At 41.6% G+C, this 16,300-nt stretch overlaps 1 long non-coding RNA gene across 1 annotated transcript; it reads left to right on the top strand.

The window, feature by feature from the left end:
• Window positions 1-317: 317 nt before the first annotated feature.
• On the top strand, window positions 318-15,677 carry LOC116579186. The gene is made up of 6 exons (XR_004281165.1): window positions 318-352; window positions 2,555-2,641; window positions 3,566-3,649; window positions 7,037-7,225; window positions 9,173-9,218; window positions 15,201-15,677. It is a non-coding gene; the product is annotated as an uncharacterized LOC116579186 (long non-coding RNA).
• The last annotated feature ends 623 nt before the right edge of the window (window positions 15,678-16,300 follow it).

Below are 16,300 nucleotides of genomic sequence, written 5' to 3' on the forward strand. Positions count from 1 at the left end.
GGAACTGTATATATGAAAACAGTTTCTTATTTTTTATTTTTTTTTAAGATTCAATTTTTAAGTAATCTTTACACCCAACATGGGGCTTGAACCCACAAACCTGAGATCAGGAGTTGCATGATCCACCAACTGACCCAGCCAGGTGTCCCTGAGGACAGTTTATTATTTTTTGTGTGTAATTTTTTAAAAAGTTTATTCGTTTATTTTTCAGAGAGAGCACAGCAGGGGGAACAGCAGGCAGAGGGAGAAGTAAGGTCCCTGTTCAGCAAGGAACCTGATGTGGGGCTCGATCCCAGGACCCTGGATCATGACTTGAGCTGAAGGCAGACGCCCAACCGACTGAGCCTCCCAGGTATCCTGAGGACAGTTTTTTTTTAATGCAAAGCACTTCATGCGTCCTCTTTTTAAATAACCTTTTTTTTTTTTTTTTTTTTTTGTCAGAGAGAGTGAGCACAGGCAGATAGAGAGGCAGGCAGAGGGAGAAGCAGGCTTCCCGCCGAGCAAGGAGCCCGATGTGGGACTCGATCCCAGGACGCTGGGATCATGACCCGAGCCGAAGGCAGCCGCTCAACCAACTGAGCCACCCAGGCGTCCCTAAATAACCTTTTTAAATAACTTTTTTATTATGGGGGTGTCTGGGCGGTTCAATCAGTTAAGCGTCTTTCTTTAGCTAAGGTCATGATCTCAGGGTCCTGGGATTGAGCCCCACCTAGGACTCTGCGCTCAGTGGGGAATCTGCTTGTCCCTTTGCCCCTATCCCCACTCTTGCCCTCTCTCTCAAATAAATAAAATCTTTAAATAATCTTTTTATTACAAAAATAATAATTGTTCACTGTGGGACATTTTAGAAAAGCAAGACAAGCTGAAAGGGTAAAACAAAGACCACTCATCAAAGCACCCTGTAGAGCTGTAGGCCTTCAACAGGTGTCAGAATTAGAGAGCTGTTCAAACACAAATTGCTGGACTCCCTTCCAGAGTTTCTGACTCAGTATTTCTGGGGTGGGCCCCAAGAATCTGCAGCCCTAACAGGTTCCCAGGTGATGCTGGTGTTACTGATCTGGCAATAACCCCTTGAGAACCACTGACCTAGTGCAAAACACTGATAACTTTATATATGCATATATAGTGTATATTTTTTATTGTTTTTATTAAAACACTGTTTCACCCTATCATATAACCTGCCTTTTTTTATTCAATGAACTCCACTTTGTACATGCATTTTTCTTTTTTTTTTTTAAGATTTTATTTATTTATTTGACAGACAGAGATCACAAGTAGGCAGAGAGGCAGGCAGAGAGAGAGGGGGAAGCATGCTCCCTGCCGAGCAGAGAGCCCGATGCAGGACTCGATCCCAGGACCCTGAGATCATGACCTGAGCCGAAGGCAGCGGCTTAACCCACTGAGCCACCCAGGCGCCCCTGCACATGCATTTTTCTGTACATGTGCTTCCTGCTGCTACCGAAAGAAAGCAAGAAAGCAAGGAAAGACATTGCTGACTATCTGGCTGCTGGGAAGGGTGAATGAGCTCAGATCTGAGTGGAAGACATTATCCGAGAAGACTACCTCATGGAGGCCATGGAGATCCGGGAACTATATTGTGATCTGCTGCTGGCTTGGTTTAGCTTGATCCAAGCCACAAAGTAAGACCTATGGAATCTGAACCATTCTTTTAGGCTAAAGGGATGAGAGAACATCCCTGCCCCATAGTGAGGAAGAGGGTGGGCTTCAACTTGTTGATACTCTGCCAAAGGACTTTGTCTCTAATTTTTATAGGAAGAAGTAATGCTGTTTGAAGAGACTAGATCAGTCCAAAGAGCTGTTTTTAGAATCATATGGTTGTCTTTTTCCCCCTGAACTTGTAGAAAAGTGGGAAAATACAGACAAAAAAAGAATCCATAATCACCGAGTCTGGAGCTAAGAATTTTGGTGTATTTCTTTCAGTCTGTATATGTATTTCTGTATTTATCTGTGTTGTATAAACACAATTTGTGTGTGTGTGTGTGTATAGTTACATATACCTATATGTACATATAAGTATGTATTCTAATTTCAGTTAAGAGGAATTATTTGACATATTTTGAACATTGTCCATGGGCTACCTTTTATTTATTTATTTATTTATTTATTAAAGATTTTATTTATTTATTTGTCAGAGAGAGAGTGGGCACAAGCAGGGGGAGTGGCAGGCAGAGGGAGAAGCAGGCTTCCTCTTGAACAAAGAGCCTGATGAGGAGCCCAATCCCAGAACCCTGGGACCATGACCTGTGCCAAAGGCAGATGCTTAACCAACTGAGCCACCCAGGCTCCCCTATATTTTTAAAAAATGTTTTATTTATCTATTTATTTATTTATTACAGAGAGGGTGCAGGAACAGGGATGAGGGGCAGAAGAAGAAGCCTAATCCCAGATCCCTTCAGGGATCATGACCTGAGCTGAAGACAGATGCTTAACCAACTGAGCCACCCAGGCACCTCCATGGGCTACCTTTGAAGCAGGGGCGGGGGTGGGGGGAGAAACATAAAACCCTGTGTTGCCTAACTTTGTGTTTTCTTAGGGAACTGGATTCTGGTCTCACTGAATCTGTGTCTGCACTAATCTGGACAGCCCCGCCCTCCAGTCAGAGGTACCTGAGTTGAAAATAGTAAGTGTAGGGGTTCCTGGGTGGCTCAGTGGGTTAAGCTTCTGCCTTTGGCTCAGATTATGATCCCAGGGTCCTAGGATTGAGCCCAGCATCAAACTCTCTGCACAGCGGGGTGTCTGCTTCCCTCCCCCACCACCCCTTCTCCTCTCTGTCTACTTGTGATCTCTCTGTCAAATAAATAAATAAAATCTTTTTTTTTTTTTTTAACGAAAATATTAAGTCTAAAAGTTTTCACTGCCTGTGCTACGACTGTAGGTGAGGGCATCACTAGTGCTTCTTGTTTGGAATTGTGGAATTAGTTCGAGGAATCCTCTTTTCTCCTAAAGGACAACGATAAAAGTTTTTTCTCCTGCTAGTCTTTGAGTGAAAAAATGGTTTTCTTTTAATGGCAATAATAGATACAAATAAATAAACCTCACCTAAAAAAATAAAGCAAAATTTGAAATTGGATTTCTTTTGTGTAGAGAACAGGAATCCTAATTTATAAGGTGTTTACAATTAGAGTTTCTAAGTTTAATGTTTATCAGATATTTAAAAACAAAACAAAGCACTTGTTAAATGTTGCTGTTGCTGCTGTTTTGGTGCTAAAAGAATATAATTCTAGGGGCGCCTGGGTGGCTCAGTGGGTTAAAGCCTCTGCCTTCGGCTCAGGTCATGATCCCAGGGTCCTGGGATCGAGCCCCGCATCGGGCTCTCTGCTCAGCGGGGAGCCTGCTTCCTCCTCTCTCTCTACCTGCCTCTCTGCCTACTTGTGATATCTGTCTGTCAAATAAATAAATAAAATCTTAAAAAAAAAAGAATATAATTCCCATGAGGTAATATGAAAGTGATTTTTGCTCTTTTGGTTGTTCTTCATCTCAAGCAAATTTGCCATAACTTGATGAGTTTTGCCTTTATTTCTTTCTTGCTGATGGTTTGCTCCAGGTATCTAATCAGCCACATGCCAAGTGCAGCCAAGAATATGGCCAGGTGTGTTGAACCAACGAGATTGGAACTGTCAGCTCTCAGGTAGTACTCTTTTTTTTTTTTTATAAAGATTTTTATTTATTTATTTATTTGACAGAGAGAAATCACAAGTAGGCAGAGAGGCAGGCAGAGAGAGAGAGAGAGAGGAGGAAGCAGGCTCCCTGCTGAGCAGAGAGCCCGATGCGGGACTCGATCCCAGGACCCTGAGATCATGACCTGAGCCGAAGGCAGTGGCTTAACCACTGAGCCACCCAGGCGCCCTCTCAGGTAGTACTCTTACAGAGACACATTTTTCTATGTCAAGAAATCTAGGAAAAGAACACTTAATTTTCTGCAGACTGCAAGATGTTTAGAAATACGTTTTGCATTGGAGGCAGAGCATTTTAGATTAGGGAACTCAGAAGCTTATCAAAAAACTAGCCTCAAGCCAAGTGAGATGGTTCCTTTATGAAGAAGGCATAGGTTTTCCTAAATGAAACTGGCCTAGTGATATGAAGGAAGTTAATAAACTTAGAAGCTTCAGCTTTTGGACATCTTCCATCAGGACCACACACGTAAAATTCAGCACTGACATTCAGCTGAGACACAGAGATCTGGCTGCAGTGTTGTTTAATGCTGGCAAACGCTCTCAGCGTCTAGCGAGTCCAATTTTTTTTTAAGATTTTATTTATTTATTTGACAGAGAGATCACAAGCGGGCAGAGAGGCAGGCAGAGAGAGAGAGAGAGAGAGAGGGAAGCAGGCTCCCTGCTGAGCAGGGAGCCCTGGGATCATGACCTGAGCCAAAGGCAGAGGCTTCACCCAATGAGCCACCCAGGCGCCCCCAGCATGTCCATTCTGATTGGATGGTGCCCTGCTGTGCTGGTTGCTGAGTGTGTTGTATCACTTCTAAATTCAAATAAGTATAAATTCGGAATTCTTGAGTCAAAGTATTTTTTATTATGTTTATCTTCTTCCTCTTATTTTACTTGGTCTGAGGCTCTTTCATCCCAGGAGAGGTCTGCCATATTACATAAACTAAACTCTTTCTGTTTCCAAATTTGTAGATATGTGTGTGAACAAGTCTGTTGTGTTCTTTATCTTGTAGCTCATGTGTAAATTAAATGTGAACATTATACCCCAAGTTCTAGTAGAACAACAGCTGATAGAAATTGCTAAGAACTCTAATGTGTCATATAAATCTAGGCAGCCATTATGGTGAGTACTTTCAGAAAGGGAGACTTGACTTACAGCTGAGGTTTTTATTGTGGACCACAAGATTTTTTTTTTTTTTCCTGCTTAGGAATGTGGCTTTCAGAGTAACCCTGGCAGGAATGTAAAGCAGGTGACATTTGCACCTTTTCTCTGCCCACATACTTTTCCTAACAGAGCTCGACTTTTGCTGTCACATGTCCCTTATAAACTGGTATCATCGGAGTAGAAAATAAAGATGAAGATATCTTTAGAATGTACTTGTGTAAAAAACAAATAAAAAACAAAACACGGGGCACCTGGGTGGCTCAGTGGGTTAAGCTTCTGCCTTCGGCTCAGGTCATGATCTCAGGGCTCTGGGATGGAGCCCCCCATCAGGCTCTCTGCTCAGCAGGGAGCCTGCTTCCCCCTCTCTCTCTGCCGGCCTCTTTGTCAACTTGTGATCTCTCTCTCTGTCAAATAAATAAATAAAATCTTTTAAAAATACACACACACACACACACAGAAATGTGTTAAACATTTTTGTTCTTAAGATCTCGATTTTATCCCCCCAGAGATAGTTTGCATTTTAATAAAGGGCTCTTGGATTAAGGGCTGCAAGATCCTAGAGTATAAAGCACTCTCTTTTGGTGTTGGCTAAGAGTTTGAGTTCAGTAGTGAAATGGCCTATATTCAGATCCTTGATTCACCATTTATTAACTGTGAGACTTCGGGCAAAGGCCTTACCCTTCCAAAGACTCAGTCCTCTGAACTTTAAGAAGGGAGATGATTGGGGCGCCTTGGTGGCTCAGTCCTTAAGCGTCTGCCTTCTACTCAGGTCATGATCCTGGGGTTCTGGGGTCAAGCTCTGCATTGAGCCCCTCATCAAGCCCCCCATCGAGACCCACATCGAGACCCACATCAGGCTCCTTGCTCAGCAGGAAGCCTGCTTCTCCCTCTCCCACTCCCCCTGCTGTGTTCCCTCTCTCGCTGTGTCTTTCTGTCAAATAAATAAATCTTAAAAAAAAAGGGGGGGATGATCATAGTTAATAATTATTACCAAATCTCATAAGTTCATTGAGACTATTAAATGAGCTAATATGAATAAGGAAGTTAAATGCAAGGCATGGCATATAACCAATGCAATCAAGTTTTGATTTTTTTCATCATCACTGAGGGTGGTTTAAGCTTCCAGAAGGTAGCCATGGAGTGTTTTAGGGCAAGAGGGATATCCCTGTAATGCCTTTGAATTGCTGAGGGAGAAGAAGAAGCAGACTTCCCGCTGACCGGGACTTGGGGTGGGGCTCAATCCCAGAACCCTAAGATCATGACCAGAGCTGAAGTCAGACACTTAACCAACGAAGCCACTTAAAGGCCCCATTCCACTGGCTTTTTATTTCACTTCCAGTAACAGGCAGCAGCTTTCCTCGGACCAAGGAGGCCGCCCATAGGCACTCTCATCTGTTCTCTCTGCCCTCATTCTCTCTGTTCTCCCCTCTGTTTACTCTGCCTCAGCCACACGGGCCTCTTCCTGCTTCTTCAAACACACATGCTGATTCCCACCTCAGGACCTTTGTACTTCCGGTACTCTGCGTTCTCTAGCTATCTGCCCTGTCCCTTGCTTACTTCCTTCAGGTCTACACATTTTTTTTTTTTTTTTTTCTCCGAGTCCCTTCCTGGCTACCTTCTCTGAAATGTCCACCTCTTCCCTCTTTTCTGCTTTATGTTTTTTTTCTCTATCGCTCTTATCTCCAACATACTGTACCATTCACTTAGTGATCTTGTTTATATGTTTTGTCCCCTGGAATATCAGTTGTATATGGACAGGGACATCTGTCTGTTTTGTTTACTGTTGCATCCCTAGCCCTGTGCAGACTTTACGTTAGGTGGTCAATGGATTCTGTCAAACGAGGGAATAAATCCAGACTCTGCCACCGCTAAAGCTTGGTGAACCTTCTTGTCGATTATCTATGCATATTTATGTGTAGCTCTTAATCACTGAGGTACCACAGGGTCCGACCCTCAAAACGTAGTCATTGAAAGAGAGAAAGAAGCAGCTTGTGGGCCAGAGGCTCGAAGCCTGCTTTAACAGTCATTGACTTATACTAGAGTCTAAACTGCATGGGGGTAGGTACTATGTCTCTTTGCTCACCACTTCTTCGCCTGTGTTTCCAAGAATGTTTGGCAGATGGTAGGTATTGCAATAAACAAATGTGTGATAAACTGAGAACCCAATGTGATTCTTACCTTCTTGCCTCAGGAGGAAGCCCCGACAAACCTGGTCAGTATTGGATTTACTGAGGATGTCAAGAAAGGTGCCCTTGGCAGAACTGGTAGAACTTTAGCAAAAACCAGTGATCCTCTCAAGGCATCGCCAGTATCTGCACTGGGGCCCTTTCCTATGAGATCCCCGGCCCCTTGTTTCTCACACCTTCCTCCTGAAAGACAGGTCAGTACAGTAATGGGAAACTGAATCTGGAATGCTAGTACCAGTAGTGGTAGAATATATTTCTACATCGGCTTTTTGAATGGTACAATAACCCTTGTGAAGTTTTTAAGGCCAGGGGGCATATTTACAGTCATTTAGGTGGCATTTGATGTGTTTTTATGCTGAACTCATGAGACATAGGTTGACGGTCTTTTATCATCCTCTTGATAATACCACAATATGGATGCAGGAACATTTTTATGAGCTGGACAAATCTGAAAGTCTTTAATGTACAGTGATTTAGACTCATGTTTCAATATTTAATTTATATGTGATGAAAACAGTTTACTCTCTTATTGAAAATAGTATAAAAATCTCAGAACTTTGTATGTATAAATCTAGAAAAATCAAATAAAAGGAAGTTCAGGAGCCATCGACATGAATATTCTTTATTCTCTGTTCCTTCAGTATGAAGTCAAGAGAAATTGTTTTTATTCTTTTTACCTTGCTAGGCATTTCTGACCCTATGGAACTCTTTTTTAAAGATTTTATATTTCAGACATAATATAGCTCTGATCTTCCTTGTTGAAATTTTTGTCTGAACCACACCTTGTGTACTGCTCAGCTTCCAGTCTTGGAATGCAAGTACTCTGATTTAAAATAAAAAAGAATTATAATCTCTAGCTCTGTCTATGTCATTGCAAATGGCAGGATTTCATTCCCAATATTCCATTGTGTATATATGCCACATCTTGTTTATCTTTTAATGGGCACTTGGGCTGCTTCCGTGTCTTGGCTATTGTAAATAATGCTGTTATAAGTCATTCAGAGAAAGACAAATACCATATGATTTCACTCATACGTGGAATTTAAGAAAAAACAAGCAGAAGGAAAAAGAAGAGAGACAGAGAGACAAACCAAGAAAGAGTCTTAACTGTAGAGAACAAACTGATGGTTGCCAGAGGGGAGGTGAAATGGGGTGCGTGAAATAGGTGAGGGGGATTAAGGAGCGCACTTGTGATGATCACCAGGTATTGTATGAAATTGTTGAATTGCTGTATTGTACACCTGAGACTAATATAACACTTCCCATGTTGACTAAATGGAGTGAAACTAAAACCTTAAAGAAGAAAAATAAAAATGAAAAAGAAAACTTTATCATGGAAACTTTAAACATATAGAAAATTAGAATAATATAATGAACTTCCAGGTACCCATCAATTTTAACAGTTGTCAACATTCTGCTTCTTTTATTTCTTCTATCTCTCTCCTCCTGACACTTTCTTTGAGTGTGGGGAAGAAGGAATTTAAAGCAAATCTCAGACGTCATATAATTTCAGCCATAAATAATTCAGTATATATTCAGTATATATTTCTAACACATACCCTTTGTTTTTACAATATAAAACAATGCCATTATGATGCCCAATACAATTAAAATAATTCCTTAATATTAATTCTTTAATAAATCCTTAATACTCAATATACATTATATTTTATTTATTCTCAGAAATATATTTTTACAGCTTTTTGTTGAAATAAAGATCCAGAAAGATCCAAAAAGATCTACACACTGTATTTGCCAATATATCTTTAAAATCTTTTCATCCTAACACTCCCTTCTTCCTGCTTATCCTATTCTCCTCGCCACTTATTTATTGAAAAAAGGGTCCTCTGGCTTTATTAAACTGAATCGTCTTTCACAAGTAGCATCTCCAGGTTTAAAGATAAAAGATTTCCCAATTCTTATTTGAGACCACACGTGGCAAAAGAAGCAAAACTCATAGTCACTCCTAAAGCTAATTTCCAGAAGGCATAAAAAAAAAATTCCCTTTCACAGAAAGGAAGCTTGACTGTGATTAAGTTAACTTAAGTTAATTATATGAAATATTTACTGAAGGCTTACTATGAAAAATTGTGTGTTTGGAACTCCAACCAATCATATCCCAGTGTTCTTTTTTCTTTCAGAGTGACTCCTATAAGAAGAATGATTTGTTTCCTTCACTGGTTCCTAGTACGTATAGGGAATGCTGGTAGAAACTGGAATTGCTTAGTATCTGTTGAAGTTTTACAGTTGTTATAAGACTATTCCTTGGGGTGCTTGGGTGGCTCAGTCAGGTAAGCATCTGACCCTCGATTTCAGCTCAGGTCTTGATCTCGGGGTTGTGAGTTCAAGCCCCACATAGGACTCCATGTGCCCCACTTAAGAAAAAAAAACTATTCCTCCACAGGTGAGAGAAGGTTATTAGTGATTGACTAGGAGTACAGTGGGTTCCTTTATAGTAGCTAACAGTTTTCAAAGTGTATATAGATCTCTGAGAGATCTTTAACACACACACACACACACACACACACACACACACACACACACAGGTTTTTAAACCATTACCACACTGGATCATCATGGCATATATTTTTTAAAAGTGTTCTTTTTTAAAAAGTCCAGTTTGAAAAAAAACAAGTCCGGATTGCCCTTGAAGCAAGGACCAACAAAATGTCACTGCTACCACCGTTTGCATGCTGGGGGAGTTGTCTAGTTCTCCAGATTATATGCTGCCCTCTTGAAAGTAATAATAGCCTACTGTCTTTAAGTCTGGGATTTCTTTCTGGAAGACTGTATTATTGTGACTTTGAATTATATTTATTGAAATGAACAGGTCAGGACTCAACCCCCCAACTTCTCCAAAGCCAGAATCAAGATCCAGGGTTGGTTTTGTTGACTTTATGTTGCCTGATTTGCCCAAAGTAAAACCTCAGGCAAGCCTATCCATTGACCCTCATGGTTCTGAGAAAGTTGATCTGAAGATCTTAACCAGAGACTTGAAATGCTGAAAAAGACCACATATTCCTTGGTCTTGGATTGGGCAATTAATTTTTTGGGCATCAGAGCTTTTCAGCACATTTTAATATGGCCACTCATGTGTGGGTCTGAAGTTTTCTCATTTACAATTCCTTCCATCTCTCTTTTTTAAAATTTATTTTTATTTATTTTTATCCTTCCATCTCTTAAAGTCTGTGGTTCTCTGTAATAATATGTATGTGTGTCTGTCTGTATATACACATAATCCTGTCCTTAAAATTCTATAAATCTTAAATGAAGATTCCTGACCTGAAGAATTTTATTAATTACAGTCAATAAGCTCTTGATTTCTTCTGGATCCTTATTTCTCTCATAATTCTCACTTTTCCCAGGGAGGCAGAATGGTGTGTATTTAAACCCTGCACTTACTAGCTATAAAACTCCTCGGTAAATGATACTTTTGTCAGATGTGCATGAGAGAGCAAAGAAACTAGAGAAATATGTGTCTTTTAAAAAATGAGTATTTGGGGGGCACCTGGGTGGCTCAGTGGTTTAAAGCCTCTGCCTTCAGATTGGGTCATGATCCCAGGGTCCTGGGATCGAGTCCTGCATCGGGCTCTCTGCTCAGCGGGGAGCCTGCTTCCCACCCCCCATCTCTGCTTGCCTCTCTGCCTACTTGTGATCTGTCTGTCAAATAAATAAATAAAATCTTTTTAAAAAATGAGTATTTGGGGCGCCTGGGTGGCTCAGTGGGTTAAAGCCTCTGCCTTCGGCTCAGGTCATGATCTCAGGGTCCTGGGATCGAGCCCCGCATCGGGCTCTCTGCTCAGCAGGGAGCCTGCTTCCTCATCTCTCTTGCCTGCCTCTCTGCCTACTTGTGATCTCTGTCTGTCAAATAAATAAATAAAAATATTTTTTAAAAAATGAGTATTTGGGGGCACCTGGGTGGTTCAGTGGGTTAAGCCGCTGCCTTTGACTCGGGTCATGATCTCGGGGTCCTGGGATCGAGTCCTGCATCAGGCGCTCTGCTCAGGAGGGAGCCTGCTTCCCTCTCTCCCTCTCTCTCTGCCTGCCTCTCTGCCTACTTGTGATCTCTCTCTATCAAATAAATAAATAAAATCTTTTTTAAAAAAATGAGTATTTGGGGGACCTCCTGGGTTGCTCAGTCAGTCAGCCAAAACTCTTGGTTTTGGCTCAGGTCGTGATCTCAGGGTCCTGATCTTAGGACTATGGGATCAAGCCCTTTGGTGGGCTCTGCACTCAGCATGGAGTCAGCTTGTCCCTCTCCCTTTGCTCCTCCCTGCCTTCTCTAAAACAAACAAACAAACATATAAATAAATATAATCTTTTTTTAAAAAATGAGTATTTTATTTTTTTAAATTATTTTTAAAAGATTTTATGTATTTATTTGACAGAGAGAGATCACAAATAGGCAGAGAGGCAGGCAGAGAGAGAGAGAGGAGGAAGCAGGCTCCCTGCTAAGCAGAGAGCCTGATGCGGGGCTCGATCCCTGGACTCTGGGATCATGACCTGAGCCGAAGGCAGAGGCTTTAAACCACTGAGCCACCCATCTGTCCCTAAAAATGAGTATTTTAAAGAAAGAATGTGCAAGCGTAAAGAGAATGAGAGCTATCAAGAAATCAGAGGAATCCTATGCGTCTGGAGCCCGTCACCTACTAGCTGTGAACCTCCTTTTTCTCCCCCATAAAATAGAGACAGTAATGAGAATTAAAAGATATGGTTATTTAAATCCCTTTAGCACTTAGTAGGTGCTTAATAAATGTTAGTTTCCTTTTTGATTTCTATTATTTGCTAAGTTCCAGTGAGTTAAATATTAGTGACTCTATGAAACTGGGTAAATGAGAGGCTGAGAAAACAAATGGTCAGAGTAATTATTTTGTATTTTGTACAACTGTTTTTGTTTTTGTTTTTGTTTTTGTTCTTAGCAGCCTCCATGCCCCATACGGGGCTCCAACTCACTCTTGAGCTGAGATCAGAGTTGGACGCTTAACCAACTGAACCACACAGGCACCCCTGTTTTTCCTTTTAATAGTCTTTATGTTTTAGAGCAGTTTTAGGTTCACAGTAAAATGCCAGATTTATTTTTTTTAAGATTTTTATTCATTTACCCGCGCGCACGAGAAAGCAAGCGAGTGAGAGCGCATGCACACAAGCAGGGTGGGGCACCAGGCAGAGGGAGAGGGAGAAGCAGGCTCCACTCAGCAAGGAGCCGGTTGTGGGACTCGATTATCAGCACCCTCGGATCATGACCTGAGCCTAAGGCAGTTGCTTAAGCAACCCAGGTGTCTCTCTCTCTCTCTCTCTCTCTTTTTTTTTTTTTTTTTTAAAGATTTTATTATTTGGGAGCAAGATCACAAGTGGGGCCGGGGAGGAGTGGAGGGAGAGGGAGAAGCAGGCTTCTTGCTGAGCGGGGAGCCCAGCTGAGATCATGACCTGAGCGGAAATGGAGAGTCAGATACTTAACCAACCAAGCCACCCAGGAGCCTCCCATTTTTATTTTTATTCTATTTTTTTAAGGATTTTATTTATTTATTTGACAGACAGAGATCACAAGTAGGCAGAGAGGCAGGCAGAGAGAGATGAGGAAGCAGGCTCCCTGCTGAGCAGAGAGCCCGATGCGGGGCTCGATCCCAGGACCCTGAGATCATGACCTGAGCCGAAGGCAGAGGCTTTAACCCACTGAGCCACCCAGGCGCCCCCTCATTTTTATTTTTTAAAGATTTTTTTTTTTTATTTGCCAAACTGATTTTTTTTTTTTTTTTTTTTTTTTTTTTTTGAGAGAGAGAGAGAGTGCGTGCACATGAGTGAAGGCTGGAGGGGCAGAGGGAGAGGGAGGGTGAAAAGCAGAAGAGTGTTGGATCCTAGGACTCTGAGATCATCACCTGAGCCGAGGTCAGCAGACCCAGGTACTTCCAAATGAATATTTATTTATTTATTTATTTAAATTAGAGAGAGAGAGAGCAGAGGTGGGAGAGGGAGAAGCAGACTCCCCACTAAGCAGCAAGCCCTGTACGGGGCTCTATCCCACCACTAGGGATCATGACCTGAGATGAAAGCTGACGCTTAACCAACTGAACCACCCTGGCACGCCCCAAATTAATTTTCATTTTATTTTATTTTATTAAAGATTTATGTATTTATTTGAGAGAGCACGAGCAGAGGGAGGGGCAAAAGGAAAGGGACAAGCAGATTCCCTGCTGAACAAGGAGCCTGACCCATGTGAGGCGCTATCTCAGGACCCTAAGATCATGACTGGAGCTGAAATCAGGAGTTGGTCACTCAACTGACTGAGCCACTCAGGTGCAGCCCCCAAATTAATTTCTAAATACAATGATTGATTATGCGAAATCTTTATTCAGAATCCCATTTTACGTGTCTAGGAGAGTTTACATTGCCCCCTTTGCAGGTGACAAAGTGATACCTGTTAACCAACTTCTCTCTTTAAAAAAATCAGTTTGATCTTGAATGTTTCATTGAAGGATTTCCCCCTCCTCATATAAAGCACTTTAATTCAAAGACTGTGGGGTCAGAGGGAGGATCTTCCAAATCCAAGGCACTTGCACAGCAAGCGGGCTGCCTCTCCTGTGGAGTATAGCGCCTCACTCTGGCACCTGTTTGAGTCCTGGATCATCCTCTAGAATGTGTGAGCAGGTTGGTGGAGGATTTTGGTGTTTCCTTAACTGGGTACAAGGAAATTGCTGCTTCAGCTGCTGTATATGTCTCAACACTTCTTGGACTTTCCAGGCTAATTTTATTTTATTTAAAATTTTATTTTATTTAAAATAAAATAAATTTTATTTTATTAAAGTATTTTATTTCAAGCCAACCCAAAGGCTTGAACCCACAACCATGAGATCAAACCTGAGACCATGAGATCAAGATCTGAGCTGAGATCAGGAGTCAGATGCTCATTTAAAAAAAAAAAAATGTCAGATGCTCAATTGGCTAAGCCATCCAGGTACCCCTTCTCAGACTAATTTTAAAGCAAATTGTAGGTATCTGGGTGGCTCAGTCAGTTAAGTGTCTGCCTTCCGCTCAGGTCATGATCCTGGGGTTCTGGGATCAAATCCAGCATTGGGCTCCTTGCTCAGTGGGATCCTGCTTCTCCTTCTCCCTGTCACTCCTCCTGCATGTACACTCTCTGTGTGTGTGTGTGTGTCAAATAAGTAAAATATCAAAAAAAAAATAAATAAAAAGCAAGTTGTTGATCTGCCTGATTTTAGAGGAGTAAGGATAAGGCTATGCACTTAAAGGAAAACAAAACCAATTTACCATGGAATCTTGTAGGCAAATGATGGTGCCCATATTAAGGAAGTAAAAGTACTTGAGTAGGAAATGAGTCAGAGCCCTGCTGTGTTTCTGGATAGTGCAACCCTCTCTGGTGGCCACAGTTTTGTCTTCCCTAAATTAAGAATGGCACTATTTCCTCAGGTTGGGGTTTCAGTTAGTTGCAGTCTCATATCTGGTGAGAGTTTTCACTCCAGAAGTGCCAACATAATACAGAATCACTTAGGGACGCTGGGGTAGCTCAGATGGTTAAGCGGCTACCTTCAGCTCAGGTCATGATCCGAGGGTCCTGGGATCGAGTCCTGCATTGGGATACTTGCTCAGCGGGGAGCCGGCTTCTCTCTGCCTGCCACTCTGCCTGCTTGTGTGCTCTCTCTCTCTCTGACAAATAAATAAATAAAATATTTAAATAAAGATATAGAATCATTTACAAACCAAGTATAAGTATTCTACAAAAAAGAAAATATTGTGACATAAAACATCTCGAGTGGCACTGTGGACGGCCTTTTTAAAAAAAATCTCTAAAGCAAAGAATTGGCTTGGCTGAGCCTTGTATCCTATAGACTTTGAAGGAACATGTAGTAGATTTCCTGCTGATTTTGGTAGGAGGTTAAAGAGCATATGGAGTTGGCCCTTAGAGTTTCAATTTTTACATCATTTCTAGCTCTTTTGTCACAACTGAAAAATTAATTCCTAAACCCTTTTCTCAAGCCAGGATAAATTGTGAGTAGGGACCATGCTTAAAAGAATTGTAAAAATGCTTTTTGTGAAAACATTACATAAACAACAGAGGGACTAATTTCTCTCTGACTTTCAGGCTTATTTATAGATTTGGGTGACTCAAAAGAGTGGAGCTGCCTCACGTCACTGTCACTATATTTCCTCCAGGGTTATATCTCCTTCACTCTCCTTTCTTGGCTGAGGTCTCTGGCACGTGGAGAAGCAGGAAGGGTTCCTTGTGAAGGATGCTCACCACATTTCTGCGGGGAGAGCTTTCCCTATCTGCTGTAAAGATCATATGGCTTCAGCTGCTGATACTGAGTCATTTAAGAACCCCACTGCGTCTAAGCCCAAAAAAGAATATCCCCCCTTACCCCACCCCCCGGATACCAAAGATTGCAAATGACATGCCATGTCTTCCAAGACACTTCTTTCACTGTTCTGGTGCCCCATGATCTCTCATTTTTCTGCTTCTTTTGGGGTTAGGACTTATCTGCTAAGTGATAATATCATTGACATTTTTGTGTTAGAGGATTTTTAAAAAAACCTAGCTTGCCTTAATGAGATTAAGGAAGGTATGACAGTCTCTTTTGAAATGTCCCTTACAGGGGTGCCTGGGTGGCTCAGCTGGTTAAACATCTGCCTTTGGCTCAGGTCATGATCCCAGGATCCTGGGATTGAGCCCCACATCAGGCTTCCTTCTCGGCAGGAGTGTCTGCTTCTTCCTCTGTGCCTTCCCCTGATTGTGCTTGCTCACTCTCTCTCTCTGAAAGAAATATACATCTTTAAAGAAAAAAAAAATGTCTCTTACAGATTCTGTGTACCCAGGGCAGTATGGTGTAGTGAAATATAAATCTTTTTTAAAAAATTGAAAAAAAGAAAAATGTCTCTTACAGAGTGCACCCAGGACAGTATGGTGTAGTGAAGAGACTCAGGCAGTCCATTTATTAAATGACTGCTATGTAGACTAAAAGAAATATACAGTTAGTCCTCACTTTTCAAAAGGTCACATTAGACCGCCTCACTTTTATGAATGACCTACATTTAGTACCTGTTCTCGCTAACCAAAGGAAATCTGAAGATTTTCATTTCCACACACACAAAAAAAAAAGTGAAAATGCTACTCAGTGTTTGTTTCACAGTGAGCATTGAGGCAGCATGCACACGGAGCAGTGAGAAGTGTCCCTGCCAAGTTTCTTCCCTGAGATCTATGCTAAAATTTAGGTAAGATTTTTCCTAGAAAGACCTTATATTTATTGAGACCTTAC

This window comes from Mustela erminea, chromosome 19 (genome assembly GCF_009829155.1).
Source record: "Mustela erminea isolate mMusErm1 chromosome 19, mMusErm1.Pri, whole genome shotgun sequence".
In the NCBI taxonomy this organism is placed as follows: Eukaryota; Metazoa; Chordata; class Mammalia; order Carnivora; family Mustelidae; genus Mustela; species Mustela erminea.